We start from the raw sequence: 23,170 nt of genomic DNA, 5'->3' as shown, positions 1-23,170 counted from the left end.
CTTTGACCACCACCGATACTATTGCAAGTGACAAAAATGAGCATTTCTCCCCCTTTAGTCTCTGCATTGTCCTGCGTTAAGCTAACAAAGACAGTGCAAAGAGATGTGTCAACCTCTGACCTTAACTTACAGCACTGAGAAGAAAATAAATGCCCCACATGCATACTTTTCACGCCAGTTACTGCAAGGATAAGAATTTTTTAAAGGATCTGAATCTGCCTTTATGAAATACGTCCATGAATTACCATCCATGGCAATTACTCTTTAACATTTGGAAAGGACACATCTGGTCCCCTGCACATACACAAGCATCATTCAGAATAACTACTGAGTAAGCAGTAGATCTGCTACAAAAAGTGTTAGTCTGCCTAGCAATTTATAGGAGCAAGTATAGTAAATACAAAGTTCTGGGAACAAGCAAGGTTGCTCTATACCTCTGTGGGTACATTATGTATCTATTATGTCAAGCTGATTGCAACTAGGAACTTTCTTTTTCTTGTCACTCTGTAAAGATCAGTGCAGTGAGAATCAGTTTATTCTTACAGAAAAATGTTCCAGGTCTTTTCTCTCAACAGGCAGAAAGTGATGTTCTGTAGATACATCTTACACTCCTTAAAAACCAAAAGTTTCCTAAGATGGATGGTAGTGATAACTACCTTGTCAGTCACCTGTACAGGAGTAGTTTGACATACATAGATTCAAGGAGAGATTGGAGAAATGGACGAAAGAGAATTACACTGAAGGTAGTAAATACAAATAAAGTCCTCCTAGCTCAGAAAGACCATGAGCTGAAAAGAGTTGAGAGTATTAAGGGAGGCCCAGATTTGGCTGCCCATTTTTCTGCCCATACAGAAATGTGGATTCTGGATGGACATCGTGGACTGAGTTTCCTGAATCCATTTTAGGGCAGTTTAAGAAATAACATCTATGCTTTCAAGGAGTCTTTCCTTCTAGTATAGCGTCAGTAGAATTATTTCATAACTTAAAGAGTCAACTGATTCTAATTCCACATTAATTTTTCAAAAGTATTTTTAAAAAAACTCCAACAACCACCATATAGATATACATATATACATATCTGAATGAGGAACATTTGAATAGGAAGGAGAAAAAATTGACATTAGAATAGAAAATTGACTTGAAATAAATGTATTTTGTTGTCAAATATACCTTTATAAAAAGTCCCCAGCAGTTTACTTCACATGAAACAGGAAATCTAATGAGAGGAAAATCACAGAAACCTTTTGAGCCTTGAATCCTGAAAAGATAAAGATGGATGAGGGAGTCAGTGATTATGATGGTAAAATGGTTGCTTTTAATAATAATGTGAACTTAATTTCTTCTCGTCTAAGAAAGGCAAAAAGAAAGACTGGGTAATATGGTGTCAAGAGGGACTGCTGAAAGACCTACAGTTATAAGAACTGCTTGCAAAATGGGAAAAGGGAAACAATGGTAGCAACAGATTATAATCAGTTAGGATTTATAAAGTAAAAGGAAGAAACAAACCAGCAAATAGAGTAAATAAGCATCGTATCAGAAAGAACAAGAGAAGCATACACAATGTGTCATGAAGCTGAAGAAAACACAGCTTCTTAAGACATTAGAGCAAGACAGAGATAACAGAGCTATTTGAAAGTGGATGAGGTGATTAATTACATTTCAAACTGTTTATTTCAGGAAGGGTTTTTTTTTTTTGCTGAAAAGGTGTTTCAGTTTATGGTAAGTAACTAAGGCGGCATAAAATGTAGATATTGATGAATAGAGTTTTATGCAGTTGGAAAGTATGAATACATATTAATAGCATTTATTTTGTGTGTATTCCGCATGTTCATCTGACTTCTAAGATAGATAGCTTGGTAGTGCACTCTGCAATTCAACAGCTAGTGTTATTGAAAAGCTGTGGAAAGAAAATAAAGGAGAATGGGAAAAAAAGCAAAGTTAGACTACTCAAAATATTGGTAAAAATTATCTTGACATAATTTGTCATAACAAGCAAAACACTAGTAATACATCCTCATCACATCTGTTGAAGACACTGGGGTTGCAAGCTAAAGCAGAAAGTAAAGAACAAACCTTAAATGTGACAATGTGACAGCATATTACTAGCTTAAAGCAATTCTGAATTAGATGAAGTTTGAATTTAAGTTTGAATGTGAGAGTCAAGCAGACGTAATTGACTCCATGATTGGAAAAAATGATACTTTAAACAAGCATGAGTTTTGAAATAGTGTCTTGTGAGGTATAACTTCCTGTCTTTAAATTGTTTTCAACTTCATTATTATTTCCACTCAAACATTTTTATTTACAAAATTCACTGTGTAGTCTCATAAATGCTTTATTTTTTGTTCTTTGGTACTTGTACACTTAAATAACAAGATCAGAGTATAATTTTGCTAATTCACACTGATAATGAGAGACCCTGCTAATTAATGCATTTTTTGAGTGAGCAAACATGTCGAGACACTATCAACTCCAGGAACCACTCCATTTAATGCAATTAGTTTAGTTCTAATTATTTATGACAATTCTTCAAACTTTGCTAGTAAATGTACTGTATTACTTGTACAAATGTAAAAATAATTACATCTATTGAGACTTCCATTTCTTTGATTTCATAGCTTATCTTTGAAAGACAGATGTGAACTGGTTTCAAAACTGCCACTTAAACTTTGAAAATGATTGAAATTTCGCAATGTAACAAAATAAAAGCCTGAAATGATTTTAAGAATTATATCGAAGATACTTCAAAGAGCTCAGAAACGTCAAGTCTCACTTTCAGATTCTCTTCAAGGCAGAGAAATATTCAGGTTTTCTTTCTTAAAATTATTTGAGTTCTTCTACAGAACAAGTCCAACTGGAAGTCTAGACATAGCTTTCTGAACATATGTTGATGATGAAGAGTAGCTAAGGTATGTTTTGTACTTATTTTAAGCACAGTGCTCATTTTTAACCCCCCTGAAATTCTTTATTTTTTCTGTGACTATGTATAAACATTATAAAGGTTTTCAATTTTTTTCAGTATATCCTACATAACAACAGGAAGTTAATATAAAGACAACAAAAATCTGAGAAAGAGTAGGTCATATAGAGATAAAGCTAACAAACTCATTATCATCTGAAAGACAAAAAGAATATGAACATGGATAAGGAAAGCATTTGCTCTCAAAAGACACCTTAGACATAAAATGTTTGTGACATCTCTGAGTAGAGGCTTTAACGTGGATTTATAAAAGAAAACAGTATTTCATAGTTCAGTATTCCATAGTTCGAGTATATTCAACAGTATTCCATAGAATTAAGTATGCTTGAACTTCTTTTCCTAGGTGGGACACTCCAAGGGGTATAGGCTGATGGGCAGTTTTGCCTAAGCAAAGGGCAATTATGCTTCCTTAACTAAGGATTTCTGCACCAGAAATACGGAATTTCAACACCAGAATCTGGAGGCACTGAGCTCAGGATAAATGGTAGAAATAAGCTGAAAACGCCTGTTTTGTTTTCTGCTGTCGTCACTGCTGCACTATTTTCTATTATTTCATTATGGGAAGTATTTAAGAAGACAGCTCAAGAATCATCTGGTCATTTGTAAAGGAAGAGTATTTATATCTTCCCATCTCTCTGCTTGGATCTTTGCCTCCAGGCTGTATTACTGCAGTGTGCTTTATTTGGCCTTACCCTTGAAAACCACTTACAGATTGCAACTCATGTTGAATGCAGCAGCATGACTGCTCAAGGACCTTTTTCCTGCAGGTCTCATGCAAACTCAACTGTCTGCCTATTATTCAAGATGTGTGTTCAAGGTCTTGTTGTAAGTATTAGAGTCTTACACTATCTCTTTCATTCTGATCTTAACTCTAAAACAACTGAGGATTGGAATTTTTAACTGCCCACCACAAGTATCTTTTCACATAAATTTAACTTTATTTTCAGCAGAAATGAGAAAAACAGAAGATTTAATTGTCCCTAGTATTCAGTGAACTGTAAAAAGCTTGACTGATGCTATGATGTGTGACAAGCCTTTAATAGAGGTAGGGAAAGAATTTCCCCATTCTAAGCAAGCCATGGATTTCCCCCCAAAACCTAAGCGTATTTCTAGCATTATAGGAAGAAGACAGTAAGAATTAGGAAAAGTGGAGGGCTGTAGAGAGGTATAGAAATAACTGTGATTACTTGCTATCTCAGAAACTGGGGTTTGGCAGAGAAGAGCACAGAAGTCACTGAAGATTCTCTGAGCCCATGTAGTATTCTAGCCATGTCCTTAATATATAAGGAAGTAATCTTTCCTCTCTTCAGGTATTGCTGTGCATCTTAGGGCTTCTTTTTTCATTTTGAATTCCAAGCCTACCTTCCTTGTCAGGAACTGTATTTTGTATTTTGTAGTTGAATAGTCTTGATGATCTGGTCTCCTGGATGTCTGCCTAACTTCAGGTTCCCCCTTCACAATATACCTAACCACCTGTGCCACCACCACATACCCCTGAAAACCAAATCAAACCAACCCGAAAAAACCCCAACAGTCTGACAACTCACACATGTTACTTTTAAAGGCATACACACATTAAATATTATGGTCTGAAGTAGCAGGCCTATATGTCCTATGAGGAGTGGCTAAGGATTTTGGGTTTGATTAGTTTGGAGAAAAAGAGACTAAGAGGTGATCTCATTGCTCTTCAGAGCTCCCTGAGGAGGGAAAGCAGAGAGGGGGGGTGTGCTGAGGTCTTCTCCCTGGTATCTAGTGACAGGACGCGTGGGAATGGTTCAAAGTTGTGTCAAAAAACATTTAGATTTGACATTAGGAAACATTTGTTTACCAAGAGGGTAGTCAAACACTGGAACAGGCTTCCAGAGAGGTGGTTGAAAGCTCATCCCTGTCAGTGTTTAAGAGGCATTTGGACAACGCTCTTAATAATACACTTTAACTTTTGGTCATTGCTGAGGTAGTCAAGCAGTTAGACTAGATGATTGTTGCAGGTCCCTGTCCCTTCCAACTGAACTATTCTATTCTATTCTATTCTATTCTATTCTATTCTATTCTATTCTATTCTATTCTATTCTATTCTATTCTATTCTATTCTATTCTATTCTATTCTATTCTGTTCTGTTCTGTTCTGTTCTATTCTATTCTATTCTATTCTATTCTATTCTATTCTATTCTATTCTATTCTATTCTATTCTATTCTATTCTATTCTATTCTAATTCTGTAGTCCAGAAGGACAAAAAAGAGAGCATGTATGAAAATGGGCAGAAGGGCGGCATAAGCAAAATTTCCAAAGAATATGAAGGAGATATGTTGGTTCTGGATCCTTAAAAAATATTAAAGGAAAGAATCCAAATTGAAGCTCTACTTAAGGCAGATTCAAATGTTATGATACCTCAGCAGAGACAGAGGAATTCCCTTAAACCATCAGTTACATGAAAAATTAGATTGGCATGGAACAAAGTACTTTATTTTTAGGATGTATGTAGCACTTCTCAGTCAATTAGAAGAATGAAAGATTGTTTGAGTTTCTTTTTAGAAGTTAAGCACCCATGCCTCTGTAATGATGATGATTTGATGGTTAGTTAAAAGACTCTGCTTGTCACTGTCCTGACAATTTCTGTGTTCAGATAGTGTTAGTCATTTCTGAAATTTCTTTAGGAAGCTTCATGAGCTGTGACAGAGTTGCTGAGCATGAGCAGGTGAGCTCTGTGAGAGATGCCCTGCCCTCAGCTTTTCAAGATGACAACGGAGAGAGAATAAAGATGTGTATTTATGGGCCTCTTAGGCTGGCCAGTTTCTGCTGTCAAACAGTGTCAAAACCTCTTATCAAAGTCTATGAAAGCAGAACATCAAAGTCCTATACAACACCTGTGTATGCATAAGTTACGACTTTCCTTAACCCACATATAAACTCCCTGAGATAAATATACAGCTTTCTCTGTAACATCCCAGTGATGTCATTGTCATCACCACTGATTCAACATCTACAGCTCATCACAGAAAGATCCTTAAGAAAAGTATGTTTGTATTTACTGCTTCTATAGCCCCGTCACAGCAGGGTACTGAGCATTACTGAGTTTTCCAGGACCTACTGCATTGTTATGTCATTGTCATCACCTTCATGATTCTTATTAAATGAGAACAGCGAACATTTACTGTTCAAAGAGAAAGATTCCTCACTGATCCCCAAAGCAATCTTAGCACATAAATAAGAAAAATTTGCACTGTTGTTTTTAAATTCTGAAGTATTTTTTTTCATACCCTTTTTATCAGTGTGCCCATATTCTCTATAAAAAATACATATATTTATTTTTTAAAGCAGAATGATGATTATGCAAATAAATAAATAAATAACATCAAGTGCACATTACAATATTCCTAGGCAAATTATAGATTGGCAAAATACAAATAGCTCTCCTTGGAAAATATAAATGTTGTTAATCTCCTTTCTGTTTTGTTTAGACTTCTATTCTCCCCAAAAAAATTGTGATGGACAGCTGGTGGTAATGGTTATGTTGATTATAGGTGAGCATTGCATTAAGTTTAAAGATATTACTTGTTTTCATGTATATAAGTCAAGGCTTCTTTCCTAAACTAACATGAAACTATCTCTGCAAAGTCTAATGGTTTGAGCCCACACCGAGGAACCTGGTATTATTTTCCTTGCTGAGAGTGAAATCTTACTTCTGGTGCCTGGGCTCAGGTATTGGGACTAACCACCCAACCACATCAGAAACTTTTCACACACAAGTTGGAGTGCTGTGCACAATACACAATACACATTCATTTTATAAATGCAACTATTTGTTTTTATCAAGAGAAATACATACTGAGAAAGGGTGAAACTCCAAAAAACTGGGTAAGGTATGTATGCATATTTGAAAGTTATTGCTTTATTTCCTTTACTTGCTCTGCCTTTTTAACATTACAAAGCTGTCTGTGCATGTGTCTTCCTCACCAGTTAGGACCTTGAGATCAGTTGCTTTGGTTAGCCACTGACAAGCTGTTAGTGAAACAAAAGCATATCTGAATAGCACATCTGCACTGCTCTGTTTGCAGTTCATCCTGAGATTGTCCAAGTTAGCAGTGAGCAAACTCTATCTAGATGACACAATGCATCTCTGCCAACATTATATACACTGCTTATCATCTGAGAGGCCTTTAGCTTCACATCTTGTCTCACTTCAGCTAATTAACCATGCCTTTCAGCAGGGCTTGGCTGCTACACAGTGATGGTGCAGCTATACCTCTTCTCAAACATACCTGGTGCATGTTAGCTTTGGAATGTCTGTGTCTCCACGACCATGTATCCTGCTGCCATATCCAGTAAGTGCTGTTGATACTGAACTGTACAGACAGAATTTCTTGTCTTCCTGGTCTGAAATACAGTCTTTCTCTACTCTTAGGTGCTTCATTCAGCACTCCACTTGATATTTCTCAAGATGAATATACTCAGTGTTATAGCCAAGGAAAATTGATTTTAGTCTCATGCTCTTTAACAGCATTTACTACTCACCTCTGTGTTTTGGTGAAAACGATACTGAGTGCATTTCACAAACCAGTGGAAGCAGGAATCTCCTAATTGGAGAATGACATCAACAGGGTCATACACTAACAACCCAAGACAGTAATAGTCCTCTGATTAAGTCTTACTGCTTCACCTTCCACAGCTATAGGCCTTTTCCACAGCATCCTGCTATTATTCACTGCCCCATTATAGCCCCTTGCAACTCATCCCTCCAGTGAGTATTTCCAAAGGGGTGAGATGCCAAGATGTGCCCAGAAGGAGATTATAAAATTCACTGTTTCCCACAAAGTTTTCGCACTGTTTTTATCTTCTTTCATTCATTTTACTGTTGTTCACATTGCAATTCATCCCAGTTAGAAACCTGTTAGCTCTGTGGGTGTTGTACATGAGCAATGATCATGCAAGCAGGCCATATGGGCCCCATCTGCTTCTAAGGAACTAATGACAGTTTGACCATTGACTTCAAAGGTAACAAGACCATGTCCTTCATAAACAGTATACACAAAATTTCCTAAATAGGCAGCAGGTGCACAGGAGGACAGAGAAGCAAAGTAGGACTCTCCAGGGTTACCCACAGGATAAATAAGAGTGTGTCGGTCCAGTGTTTTATTGGTGTATAGTCTCCAGCTCACTATCTGCTGCCTGGTATTTCTTGTCTAAACACTATCAATTTCATTCAGTTTTTCTACTGAGTCATGCTTCATTTTTGTTGTTGTCTTTATTGTGTCTATTTACCTCCTAGCATGCTACTGAAAAGCACCATTCAAATTTAATTTATGGTTCCTGACTGACCTTCATAACTTGCTTACAGTGAAAGAGATACTGAAATCCTGGCCACTCATGGCAGGAAAATGATTGAACAATGCCCTGGAAGTTGTTTTTGGTTTTTATTTTTATTAATTTGTTTCCTTAAAAAAAAATATATTATTACATTTTTACATTAGCTGAAGAGCTGATCCCCAGTAGTAGTTTTATACTTATTAATTAATCCATAGAGGTGTCTAATGTTGAAAAAATATTACAGAAATACAATGCAACAAGGGAGGATGGTAAAACTTAAATTGTAATTAAAAAGGCAAATGAAAATAACATTGGACCTGTTCTGCTAATGTGCTAATTTATGAAATAACATAGACCTTTTCTGTAATTTAGATGCATATCATTAGTTTTGTTAGTCAAGTGTGATCTTCCATCTTAAGATCTACCAGCTAAACCCAAGTTAAAAACCCTCCAAGACCCTAACCTTCAGGCTGGTGAGATATCATACCTATCTAACACTGTGTCTAAGCACTGACTCTTAGGGCAGGATCTAATGCTAATGAAAAATACTTATCTGATCAGTGAAAGCTGCTTTCCCCAGCACTGTTTTCCTAACTGGTTGACATTCTTTATGGAACATCCTAGAGGTGTTCTACCTGATCTACACTTTATGCTGTTCCTTTTTTTTTTTATAGATTTCTTACATATTTCAGAAAACCTGGTTTTAAGTCTTGTGTTCCCCATTGTGTAGACAGATTAATTTTTTCTTTTAACAGGGTATAGTTTACACCTATACTTTATCATATTAAAGGAATGTCTCATTGTGTGAGCAATCCTAAACTATTAATAGATATTTACTGACTTTCTGTTGTTCACTGTACTGACTTAAATATATATATAATTTAAACAGGAAGAATAAACATATATATAAACTGATTTTTTAAAGCAAATTAACTTTTCCCTGAATATGTATATTCAGTATCCCATAACTAATTTCAGATATAGGTCTAAATTAGTAATACATTTTAGCTGAATGAAACAACTTATTTTAATAATAGGCAAAACATTTGGAATTCCTAAATGGATTACCATTGTGCTTACAAGGCAAAGCAAACAAACCTACTCACATCAGGATTTAAATATCCACTCATACTAGCCACAAAGAGATCATGATGAGATCTAACTCCTCTCTGCTACAACTTCTGAGGGAGTTCAACGAGGCTGTGAAGCTATAGGATGTGTTGATGCTGAAAGTTTCTTGCAGAATGTTGCAATTTGTGTAAAATATTTAGTTATTCACTAGGCCATGTGACCAGGTGCTTCTTTTCCACCAAAACAGGTAGTCACAGCAATGCTGCATATAAGGTTTGTCAAGCTGTGCAGGTTCCATGGTATTGATATCTGATTATCCCAGTTCTTTCTAGAAATGTGTAGAGTTACAATGGAAAAGTACAGTCTAAATGCCTATGAAAACTGATGGCATAATGAGAAGATGCTTGAGGTATGTCTAATAGTCCCTATTGTTACATAAGACAATAGAAGCCAAAATAACTTCTTAGAATTGTTTAAAATATTGTATACCTGATACTGCTTTTCCATATGAACAATTAATCTAGCTGTCCACTGCATAATCAACAATAAAAGATTGCACAATAATTATCAGACATTGATGTATACATGAATAGCCAATGTACTGTCCTCAAGACTCACTTTGTATTACAGTACTGACTACCTTCCAGAGGTATTTAAACATTTCTGCTATACTACATCCAAAGGAAAATATCTGATCAAGGCCTTAATATTAGTGCTTATTGATATCCACCCTACAAACGAATAACCTCCTCTCTTGAATTATTTCTTTCACTTCCCACAGGTATTTAAAATTATCTTCAGAATCAAGGTACTTCTCAAGTTATACACCATAAGAAACCTGTGGAGACTCATTTAATAAGAATTCCTTCTCATGTATGTTATTTGAACCTGCATATCATCAAGCAGCAGATTTCTGTTTTCTAAATACTCAATACTATGATGTGTGTTGGGTTGGGTAGAATAATGAGTGGTCAAGCATATCATAACATCCTGACAAGTTCTTACAAATTCAAGCTGTAGTCAGGAGAATATCAGATTCAATCATATTAGTAGAAATATGGAAGTATCAGAAATTACATTCTAGCTTTTGCGGTTTCCTAAACATATAGCAGGAGGGAAAAAGGACTTTATTTTATATGTACTTTTAGTTGGCTATTTTATCACTGCAGTCGATCTGTCAGGCAGCAATCCCAATATTATTAGCTACTAAGCATGAAACCTATGCAGTCATATTACAAACAGATTTCTTTGCCATCTTTTCTTTCCAAGTGCTGGAGGATTTTACTTAGAGTTGAGGACTAAATCTCAAGTGTCATGTGAGCAGCACTTTCTTATTAGAGGAAGCTTCTTCTCAAGACAAAAGCCTTTTTCAGAGACAGTTATGTTATTGATCTCAAATCTGAGAAGGTATAGGCTGACTGACCTTGACCCAAGGTATGGATAAGTAGAGGTTTTAATCTCTCATTACAAGTGGAAAAGTGCATTTTATGATGTTGTCAATACATGTTTCATAGGTCATCAATCTTACCAGCAAGTTATTCTGTGCTTTTAACATGTGGTCATTTTCTGTGTCTTGTCTGAAAAGACACATGTACTGTACATTCTCATTAAAAGATATATTTTTTTTTTTCCTTTACTAGAAGGTAGTAAAGGTGATGATTACTCCTCTGTCCCAGGAACAGACTAAAATCTCTGGCCCAGTATTTTTTGTATGTCTATATTGTGTATTTCATTTAAAAAAAAAATTCTCATATTTATTCAACATGTCTTTTTTCTTTTCTTTATGAAGGAACCCCATGGGTCTTTTGTTCATGAGGGCTAATGTCAGAAAGCAAATGAAGAAACAAAAGGTGCAAACTAATTCATGAAGACAGTTAAGAAAGAGAGATTGAAGACAGAGGCACTGAGAATATAATATTTAATATTATTTTTGGACACCAATAATAACAAAATCCATAAAAATTAAAAATGTTTTTCCACACTCTTGAAAGAATCAACTAAAGGGTTTAGGTAGCAATATGCAGTAACACAGTATGCATAAAATGTCTTTGCTACTAATTGGAATGAATTCATGCCTTCCCCATTGTAAGTCAAAACTGCACAAGTCTTCTCTCTCTGATAATGTTGCAAAGGTAGCCTCACTTCCATCTATTAATGTCAACTCTAGTGTGCCTGTGAAATTTGCCAGACCTGATTAGAGCAGATATTAAATGATAATTGGACATTTAGTGCTCATCAAACAGAAAGTGACAGATGGGCCACTAATTAAATTATAGTTCTGACATTATTCACAATGGTTTATGAATCTTCAGTAGTGACCTTCATGCATCTCTTCTCTCTTTTTGGGGAGAAGAGAGTGATAAGAAAAAAAAAAAAAAGCAGACACTATTAAAAATGTTAACAAATATGTGCAAAATGAAAAACTTTTTGTTTTCCTAATTGAAACCCCCATAGAATTAGGTAATTAATTATAAAATATTGCAACAAATAATCAGATTCATTTAAGTCAGGTTGAGGGAAGAGAAATTAATCATACTCTAAAAGAGGTATATATGTTTTAACTAGGCTTTCAGTGTGGAAAAAAGAAATGTGCCTAAACATAGTCTGATCCTAGAAAAGGAAATGTAATGCTTCTCGTAGTATGCTCTTTTTCTTATTAACTCAAGATTGCATTACTTACTGTCTCTATCAGATAAACGAAAAGGCTTTACTTAATAAAAAAGGGTAAAAACCTGAAATAGAGTCACAGTTGCTGAGCCAGAACTACATTTTCACTTTCAATTAAAAAGAAAAACACACTGTTAATTGTTTTTAACGTTGGTTTCAACAATCTTACTTCACTTTTTAGTCACTAGTTTTAAATACTAACAGCTGTAATATTCTTGGTTATCAGCAGTCTCCATTTTTGAGCAATTTATCTTGCAATAATTGGTCAAATAATATTAGTATAAGGAACGTTCAAATAAATAAATACAGATGGATGGATAGATAGATAGATAAATGCTAGCTTTAATGTTTACTTGTTTATAATATTGTACAGGCATTACTGTATTAAAGTTAGTAGTATATATATATATATATCATGTTACATGCTCATATATAGCTATGTACGCTTATGCATATATTGTGAGAATTCAGAGACCTGTTGCTACAATAAAAAAATCAGTAACTCTTACTTAAGTAAGTAGCCTTATTCTCAATAGGTACTGGTCTCCACAGCAAAAATTCCATCTATATGTTGCTAGAAATTGGCTTGTTAATATAAGGGCATATAGGTATACATTAAAGTTTTACAAAGAGTTATATATCTGATTTTTTCAGTGATTTATTTAATAGCTGTAGGTATAGGTATTATTAGTGAAGTCATTATGTATGTGTACCTTTGTAACTTCAATTTTTTCCTAGGTATTCTCTGAAGCTATAATAAATATCAGAACTGAAATTCACACACAAAAAAAACCCAAACCACAAACAACCAAACTCTCCCCCAAACCCTCAGAAACTGTAAACCCTTGGAATAGTTGGAAATAAATACAATCCTTAACATGTATTACTAATATGCTTCATCTCTACATTATGCAAAAACAACTGTGATTTGAAAAACAATATTTTTTTCTTCTTGCTTTTTTGTCATGTGTCTAGCCTTTCAGTATTACAATAGGGAATTTTTAATCTTTGCGATTCCTGAAGTGTCTCACTCACACATGACCAGATCTTCCCCAAAAAAGTATGTAAAACACACAATACTCAATTCCATATAAATTATACAATAACATAAGAGATATAAACAAAATCCAAAGACATAAAAATCAGGAAGCATAAGTAAATGCCTGTAGAAAGTATGGATTTTTACTGGAATTCAAGATTCTTTGGTATCAAATATAGCTAATGTAAAAAACATAGTGTATCCTGAATATATTTTAAAACACTGTCCAAATAGTAAAGATTAAAATGCTGAAGAAAAGCAAAATGTTATTGTTCTCAAAGGACTGTTCTCCTCTGAGCTTTCAGGAGCTTCCTGCTGTGAAAGTCATTTGGACTTAATGAAAAACTCCTTGATTCAATTATACTCAATGGACCTTTTTCTTCTCTCCGTTAAACAGGTATAAATGTGGAGTAACTTCACTGTCTTCAGTAGTTACTCTGGATTTATACTGCTGCCCTGGTCCATCTAATCTTCTGCTTCTGTTCAGTAACGTGTATTTGCAGGGGTAAGTAGCTTTGCTGGATAGTCTTCTCTACATTTATTTTCATTCTTTTTCAAGCTACCAACATGAGAAAGCCCATTAATCGCCACTCATGAGATCTGTGTTATACTTTCTACATTATGTTCTGGAATGCCCCTAAATTCATCATAATTTCTGTTCAAATTCTTTCTTGGTATCTAATTCCTGCAAAGCAAAAATGCTTTTTACTTCTAAGGCATTTTATATCTGAAAATCTTAACCCATTTTAGAAATACTAAGGACATGCAAACTCCTATGCAGTGAATTATTTATCTGAATTTAACTTACACTGTCAAAACTGTATATCAACTTCCTCAGTAGAAATCAACTCAGTTGCACCTAAAATACAGGGACTTAAGATGTCCATGAAGTGACACAAGCAAACAAGTACAGAATTTCCCTATTCAGAGCATATTTCTTCCTAGTGGTGGGGCACACACCCTTCTTTAAATTTTTTTAACCTGGAAGAAATGCTCCTGTATGTTTTACAACCCGTGTCAGGGATCTGAGGAAATTTCTCCCCTCCGGGAGTTTATGCATTTGAGTTAAAGGGTTTAGCCAGCTGAGCCCAAGGTCAGCTACCTCATTGATAAAAGCTGTTGTGGAGAAAACTAGAAGCAAGAACCTGCCTCTCCTTTATCTTGGGAACTGCTTTTAAGAAGAGGCTTTACTGCCAGCCTGAGGCTGTGCAACTTCTCAGGTGGGCAGCAATGAAGTCTGCTCTCAATCTCATACCCTCCTCCATCCATCCTGCCCTTGACCCATACCTGTTGGATGGGCTTCCTCACCTTCCCTGGGACCTCCCTTGTCACTGTGGACTTCCTGGGAGATCTTTGCACCATGTCTGACTCTGATCACTGCCAGTGAACAGTAGAAGACTCTGATGGTGGTTAAGGGGTTGTTGACAACAAAAGGATGGAGGGTCAAGAAGCCAGAACAGGAGTATAAGAGCTTCAATCCAGGAACCAAGTAAAAGGAGAGGACTCAGCCAGCCAAACTCTTTAATTCAACCATCTAACTCATGTAACTAAACTCAGCCAACTAAAGGGATGAATGCTCCTAAGGCCCTGACATGCTAGTTCATATGAAAATGCCATTTCAGATCTTTGAAAGTAATGGCAACTTCTGAGTCATGGAGAAGTGAAATATGAAACTCTTTTCTGGGCAAGTATTTCATATTGGTCATCTCTGCGTGCTGGTAGCCTGAACCACCTTTTCACTTTGCGCACACTGAACATATTAGGAACATAAAGAAGAAAAACAAACAAACAAACAATTCCCTGTTTTTTCAGGTAAGAAAGTTTTGAGCACCGAATTTTTGAACCTGACAACATAAAGTAAGTTTTGGAGGATCTTCAGCCTTGTCACTTCTTTCCTCTAATAGTTCTCTGGTATTTAATAGTTCATCAGTAGTCACTTATTTCATGAATCTCCTTCTCACTGAAGACAAGAGAGGACAAGGTAGCAGTAAATTCAGGGAAGAGAGTGACACCAAGACCTTACCAGTCCCAGAAGAGGCTTAGAACAATCAGAATCATTGCACCATGTGAACAGTCTTCATATATATGTATCACACATGTAGTCTGGTTTATCATTTCAATATGCCTTTCTCTTCAAGGCTTTTGCTTTTTGTAAATATTACATTTTTTTCAATATGAGTGTTTGGATACCAGGTATGACATGGTTATTGCTTAGAGGCAAAACAGCACCTGAGGTACAGGAGAGAATTCAGACTGATGAGATTATCTTCAGCTAGCAAACAGTAAAATAAAACTATGGCCTAAGGAGAGAGGGATAAACAAGTGATTCCATGGTTGGGTTGAGAGATGGCTTTGGGATCCCATGATAATGCTTTTAAAATTTGTCCACAATATCTGCTGCTGGAAGATAAGAACCTGTTCTATCCATGCGTTTTGATGGCAAGGTATGGTCAAGCCTTGAATTTAAAGTTGGAATAAAACTTGCTTAAGCAGCTAAATGATCTTAAGGTATGTCCATGTTTTATCACTGCTCTTCTTCACCACTTATACTCTCACTGACAGGAGTCCTAGTCATTTGTCAAAACTATAGGAGATCTAGCAAGGTCATTGGCTGCTTATGCTGACAAGCTGATGCAGAAAGCCATAAACAGCACAAACAACAGCCAATGGGGTGGAAAGAAAACACATGGATGTCTGACACCACGTGGAAGGCAGAGCCTAAGGAAGTGCTGCCACAAGTTGAATACAAACTGCCAGGCAGGACCTGACCTGATGACAACTGATCAGTGTCCTCTTTCTCTGGGTCTCTGAGGTATGGGTCTAAATTGGATTTAGCAGATTAACCTTTGATTTGTGTGTATATTTTGTGTTTTGTGGAATAATAATTGTTATACTACTCCCAACACCCGTGCATCCCAGTTAATACATTTGTGCATACATGTCACTGAGTTGTTTGGTTATTTTCTAGTGGTCTTCCAACCCACTTTTCCATCTGGCATTACCTTATATGCATTCACAATAACTTGTATCACCATATCATGGGATGTAAAGAGCCTAAATGTATGGAAAAGGAAGGAAGAGGAAGCATAAAAGTCCTCATGACCTTTCTTAACTGCACAAATTTATCCCTCCTCTCACTCTCAGAAAAAGTTGAAAAGCTTCAAAGTTCCTCAGTCATCTTCTGTTATTACTGAACTCAAAGTATCTTACTAGGTGCAAATCTCCTTTACAGCTGTTCTTATGATAGAAGCATTTCCACTTTTTCAATCTTAAATAATTTCTGATGTCTAGATCAAGCTACTTGTTAAATGGTGTACATGATTTTTCAGGAGTGCCTTCAATCATAATAGTGCTGATGATTATGCAAAATAATGACTCAAAATTAAGGAAGATGCATTTTTAATCTTTGTTCCTATATTCTCCACACTTCTTAATTAATTTTTTCTAGTCATGACTGATAATATTTTAAATTTGTTCAGCAAGAGGGATTAATTTGATCAGTTTCTTAGAAAATTAGAAAGAATTCAGGAGTGAAGTGCTACTGCAAGTTTGAATGAACAATGGCAATTAGTTATTTTCCACAGGATCATCAACTTAAAAATATTTAAACAATTGATCTAACAAGGTAAGTTTCAAGAACAAAAAATTCTTCTTAATTTTTATTTTTCTTTAATGGTACTTATAATTGAAGTAGGAAGAAAAAAGAATAAATGTCATTTTTTATCATTAAGATGTTTAGGCTTAAAAATGTCATAAAATTGATTAGCTTCTTTGCTCGGGGGGATGCAGTCACAAATTGACTCCTGTTAGACCAGAGTGAGCATGGCTTTCTCCTTTACTTCTGATTTGCCTGGCACTGCAAAGCGAGTAAATCACTGCAGAGGTAACCCCTCATCCTCCCCGTCACTCACCACTGTCTGCCACTTTTCTCCAGTGATTCAGGTCCACCACTTTAGAGCATCATTCTTACTAAAAGAACAGATGTTTTCAGACATGGGTCCTCTTCTATCTTAATGGGTATGCCCTACTATTTAGCCTTTATTGACAACTCCTTGGTTAAGATAATAAGATTTTGATTTCAGCAAGTTTTGGGTTGTGCTTTTTCCTCTCACACTTGGTGATTTTAAAGAACTTGTAAAATAAATGATTTTTTTTTTTCTCTTTTCAATAGTAGAGTATTTGTAAATTAATTGATATTTATCATAAAGATTTTTAAAAGTTTTGGTTTACTTTAACCATCAGAACAGTGTTTCCAAGAACACTTTAGGTATACTATACATATACATATACAGTACATATTCCCAAGGTGTGTACTGTGTTTAAGTTATGATTATTAATTAATTCTGCAGATGGTAAGAAACAATAGACACTGCCAAAAAAATAGGCTAGAAATCAACTCAATTGTATTCTTAAATTATTGATAATAATCTAATGATCCTTTAACCTGTAGCAGTCACAGGCAAATGAGAAACTACGCCATTTGAGATGAGTCCGACAGCCTGTCCAGCACCCAGTTGTCCAGACTGTGCATGGCATAACAGGTGAAACGGTGATGAAGAATATTATCTGTAATGAATGATAAATGGGAATAACTGCTTACTGGGATTCTGAATATTTTGTGTCGTCGTGCAGAAGCTCACTTTTACTTATAGTTTTGTTTTGTAATAGTTATGTTTTAGAAATTATATATTAAAAGTGTGGAATTCTGAAAGACATACGTCTATGATTGGCTCTATACACAGAAAGAAGAAACAATAATTTTTATTACCAGGTCATCTAGGTCAGCTTGTCCTTAAAATTATTGTAAAACAATGGACTGAGTGTTGCCTAATATTGGAAACCCCATATTTTTCACTAGTCACCAGGGCTTGATGAATATATGACTTCCTTTGGTCAACAAAACATATATTCCTTTGTAAAATAAGTACTTATGTAACTGTACACCAAAGGCATTATCTCTTTCTAGCAACTGCTGTGTACATGTAACTTTTATGTGGTTTTTACTGTAACTTTTACTGTAGTTTGTTATATGCTGCTCTTGTTTATACTTATTTTAAAAACCTTTAGCTTATAATTTTTGGTGATAGACAGTTCCTGAAATTTAAAATATTCTCTGCAGAAGCCAATAAACCAATAAAACTTAGAAGAACCTTATACAGAAAGTAATAGTGATATAGAATTTTCTCATATGCAAACGATACTAAAGCCAGAAGTGAATATAAATGTTGCATTATATTATACATATTGATTACATCTGATGCATTATGTTATGTAGTGTGTATAGTATTATGTATTGTAACCATATATGCTGCCTTTAGGTTTCCCACATCCTTCTAGACCCAGTAAAGGGACATGAAGTGTTTAGTTCAGTAGCTAAATTCTCTAACTAACTTTTGCGACTCCATATCACCAGAGTAGAGGATTGCCTCTCTTGTCAGCAACAGTGGAGACGTATTAGTGATTTGGGAAAGGTGAAAATTTTGCTCAGGTTATAGATACATGTACCTCTTTCATGAGAGTGGCACCCACTAGTGGACTTCTTCCACCTGGCCATTTAATCTAGCCTTCCTGCCACCGGTTGACTCTATGGACCTGATTTTAGAGTGTGTTGTATATAAATCAGTGAATTGACATAGGTTAAAAGTTGGAGAGAAATGGGAGAAAAAGGGTGAGAAATATAAAATCTGTGGCAACTCCTTAAACTGGCATTGCCATAAAGACAGGGAAGCATACAGATTAGTTATGAACTGGTAGAATAGGTTTCAGGTAATTCAGGAAATCTGCAGAACATAAACAAGTTAAAATATAGTCAATGAGAAAAGTTTAAATTGGTAAAAATGAAGAATCACCTTGATTGTGGCAGACATACCACAGAAAAAATGCAGATAGAGATATTTCTAATGATGTGCAGTGATAGTTCATGCTCTTCTAATGGATAACATATTTGTATGCTTGTAAACTAAGGAAATTAGTGGCTTGCTAGCAATAAATGCAAGCATAAATCAAAATATTTTAATGGATGTTTTCTTCCCCTTGTTTAATGGGAGAGGAATAATTTTATGAATCCAGTAGATGCAATACTGAATTGAGGCTTAGTTCATCATTGTCAATCATGAAACCCATCTCATTAGCTTTGTAAGTATGTGGCTTGTATAACTCTATATAAGCCCTTTACATACACAATTTGAAATTGTAGCCTGAATTTTTTCCAGGGTGTTCAACCTGACTAAAACTTTTTTTGCTGACATCTCATTTTGTCCTATATCTTGCAGCTACTAGGCTGTTAATTGAAAAGTTGTGGCAGGTGCACCAGCCCAATGAAATTGTGGTTCCCTGTCTGTTGAACCTTTCATGCTGATATTGACCACAGGTCAGATTCGTCTCGGGTATAAATGGAGTCCCGGGGGAGCCATTTTGAGCTAGTCCCGCCCCGAGCAGCGTGCTGCAGGTAAGGACTCTCCCCTTGGGTTGGGACACCACCCAAGGAGACTCCTCGGGGTTCCTACGGGTTGGGACGCTGCCCTGAGATGTTCCTCGAGGTTGAGAGTCCTCACCTTTTATTAGGTGAATGATTGAGCATTTTGGGTTGTCGTTAAACCCTTGGTTGGTGTTTTGGGTTGTTGTTAAACCGCAGAATTTTGTGTGGTGATAGTTTGTTCTCCTCTCACGGACATTTGGACCTGATGTTTGTATGTTTGCGGAATGTTGATTAATTGTGTATAAAAATAAATTTTGCCTTTTTTTTGTTGTTAAGTGCTTTGGGAGTTTCTGCAACAAAAGTGGGTATCTATTTTGTAAAAAATGAAAGTGTCAGTTAAATTTTCCCATCTATTTTTGAGAGTTCTTAGAAAAATCATTGTCCAGTCTAGACTCTGGTAGAATGAGTCAAATTCTTTTACTTCCCAATCCAGTTCAACTATGCTTTTCTTAAAAGGGAGAGCTTTGTAAAATTACAGTTTGTCTGCCCAATATTATGTAGCTCCTGCAGCAGGTTAACATCAAAGTCACTAGAGCTTTTTATCTGTTGACCAGAAATGTGGACACTTATTTCTCAGAGGTCAGCAAGCTTTTCTATGGAGGTGATCATTGTAGCACCTTCATGCTTCACACACAATAGATTAAGCTTCACAGTGACCTGAATTTGAACTTAAACATGCAAAGACCTATTCTCTAAGTTTAGTTGCTGGAAGTGCTCAGACTTGTGAGCTACTTCTGTTTTTTTTTAATTATGATATTCACCTCCATACTCAAGAAAACTATTCTGCCTATAATTCTGCTTGGTAGGATAAAAAGCATGTACAAGTGAAGAACGTGAATAATCCAGCAGACTCTATGGGGTAGACAGAAAGTGTATGATATATACTGAGGCACTAGAAAACATGGTCAACAGAAACAGAGGCACCTGGGTTAGGACTGCTAGCAACTAGGGTCAGTGGAAATTGCAGGGCTTGAATAATTTCCCTGAAACAACTAGATTTTGGAACCTGAAGTAGCCATAGAAGACCCTGAAGTAGCAGTGTAAATTCATGTGTTCCTGCTCCTTACCTCAAGTTAGAAGACTGGGATTTGTACAAGAAGTATGAGGTGGATAAGAAATTGTCTACGTGTAATATGACAATAGCTGTGTTCAAAGGAGAGTTTGTGAGCTAGAAATGATTACCAGTATCCTCCAACAAATACTTTTACATGTGGCCTTATTTCATGTTTTCATTAGTGACCGTATTATAAAGTGAATTGTAAGAAATTTTGATTTCTTCATGCTAGTAAAATGTATGTAGAGAGAATCTATAAGGATGGGCTATCCAAAAGTACACAGTAAGGTGGGAAGATCTGATAGATGATTGACACCAAGGAAATGAACTGCATTTTAAGCTGAACAACAATAATAAAATGTGAACTGGGCCATATTTTATGTAGACTGAAATTTTGAATGCTAATTGTAATCGGAGAAATAATTAGCTTCTTGAATAAACTGCCACTATTTCCATCAGAAATGATAGGGACTAAAATCCTTAATCTAACTGAAGAATGAATTTGAGCCAATGAATTTCCAAAAGCTACATATATTGACACACAGTCTCAGAAAAGTTAGTAGATTCACGAACACAAAGAATACAGATGGTAATATTGGGATACAGAATATGAGTTTATTGAGTTCCTGTTCATAGTTTTAGCCTCATATCAACTTTCAATCTTGTCCTTCCTTGAAGTTAGGTTATATTCAGCACATAGCATTTTAATGTACCAACCTCCTTATTTAATTCTGTGAATTCTAATTGCTTTTGTAGGAAGATCTTGAGACAAAACCCCCTACTCTGAATCTTGAATTCATCATGTTCATTACAGGAGATCATTATTAAAGATTTTTCTTATGAAAGAATATGTGTTATAAATTGCAGTTTCATAATAATATATGAATCTGTTTCCAGGGATAACCCTTGGCATATACATATGGATTAATAGAAACACTTATCTTGGACATAATGATTTACTGTCATTGTAACAAATGAAAAAATAACCCCTTGGAGTTTGTTACCCCCATATCTGGGTAAATTTACATTCTTTGTGATTTTAAGTTATAGTATTCAAATTCTAAAAAGTTTGGATTATGCTACTCTCTACAGTAGTAAATGAGCAAATGTACGAAAAATAAAAGAAGTAGATGGAAAATTAAAGTAAATGAATCATTTTTAATAAAAAATATTCAAAGAACAAATTAGGCTAAAATGTCACTGTCATTAGGCTATATTTAGCAAATGCCAAATAAATAGTTTTACAGAACTTCAGAGCCTTCATGAAAGTCTTGTTTCATCAGCTAAGACAGATATTGGAAAATATTATTTTCTGTCACATACATGGCTCCTCCCAAGTTTAATATAATGTATTTATGCTGTTCATTTCTGTGGAAATTTGCATTGCAGACGATTTTTCTTCCTTTCAGCAACATAGTTTCAATATACACAACTGCCATACAATCTCATCCTTTTGTGACAAATCTTAAGTAACACATACAATGCAATGCAGATATAGATAAAGCCTTTACTCAGCTATCATATATTTTAGGCTATTGTCCATCAAAAGAGGACTTGTCCACTAACTCTTGCTGTTGTCTTAAAACTAATATTTTTCATTCCCAATACTTTGAGCTGTGATAAAGAGAGAAATGCATGGCTTTACAGATGTACACAAACTGGAAATTTTCAAAGCACATTAAGTTTAAAAAAAAACCCCTCATATCTGTAGTGCTTCAAAGTATTCAAGATAAATAAAGTAAAATAAGCTAAAAACCACCTTGTTGTCCCTATCTGTCAGGGCCTCAGCCAAACCACTGTAATCACCAAAAATCAGTGAAAAGACACCTATTTATCTTCAAGAATATAAAATTCCCAACTGGTAAATTCAGAATAAATTAATTGACTTCAAGTTCTGTAATCCCATTCAAATCAAAAGGTACTTTTCTTACCAGTCTTAACCTTCTCTAAAATCTTATGATCCTCATCCCTGTGATACTAGGAGTAAATCATCAAGACATCATTATTTTAAAATTTTTTACTCCCCACTAATCCCCTTTTCAAAGGCTCAGTCATCAAGCTCCAAAACAGAGATAGAAGGTACTACTTAATACAGTTTGTATTGCGTTGGCTTCAACCAGTACAGTCCATCACTCACAGAAGCATATTTTAGTGGTAAATTGCAAGTAGTGAGTTCCCCTTTTTTGGCAGTACTGGCAAAAAGGTCAATATTACAGGGAAATGCTTACACAAGTGTGATTCTTTAGATCTTTTGAGGAAGTAATCATACCAACCTGTGTTAGAGCAAAAAGGAGTTTGAGTTTTCATTGCCTTGTAGGTAGCTCTGAAAGGTGGTGATGATGGTAATTTAACTAGTCATTCTGTGATAACAGAATGTAAATGTCATTTGCTGAGCAGTCTGTAATATGATTGTATTTCAAAATTGGTTTTTTCCTTCTAAATGTTTTCTGTCTACTTGATATACTGTGATTTATTTATTTATTTATTTAACACAATTCCCATTGTATATTATACAGATGTGGCAGGGATTTATCCTACCTTGTCTGAAACTAAGTTATCACCATGTTACACATCT

The sequence above is a fragment of the Tyto alba genome, unplaced genomic scaffold (assembly GCF_018691265.1).
Source record: "Tyto alba isolate M040663 unplaced genomic scaffold, T.alba_DEE_v4.0 Super-Scaffold_38, whole genome shotgun sequence".
NCBI lineage: Eukaryota > Metazoa > Chordata > Aves > Strigiformes > Tytonidae > Tyto > Tyto alba.
The sequence above is the reverse complement of the archived record's forward strand: the minus strand, read 5'-3'. Positions refer to the sequence as shown.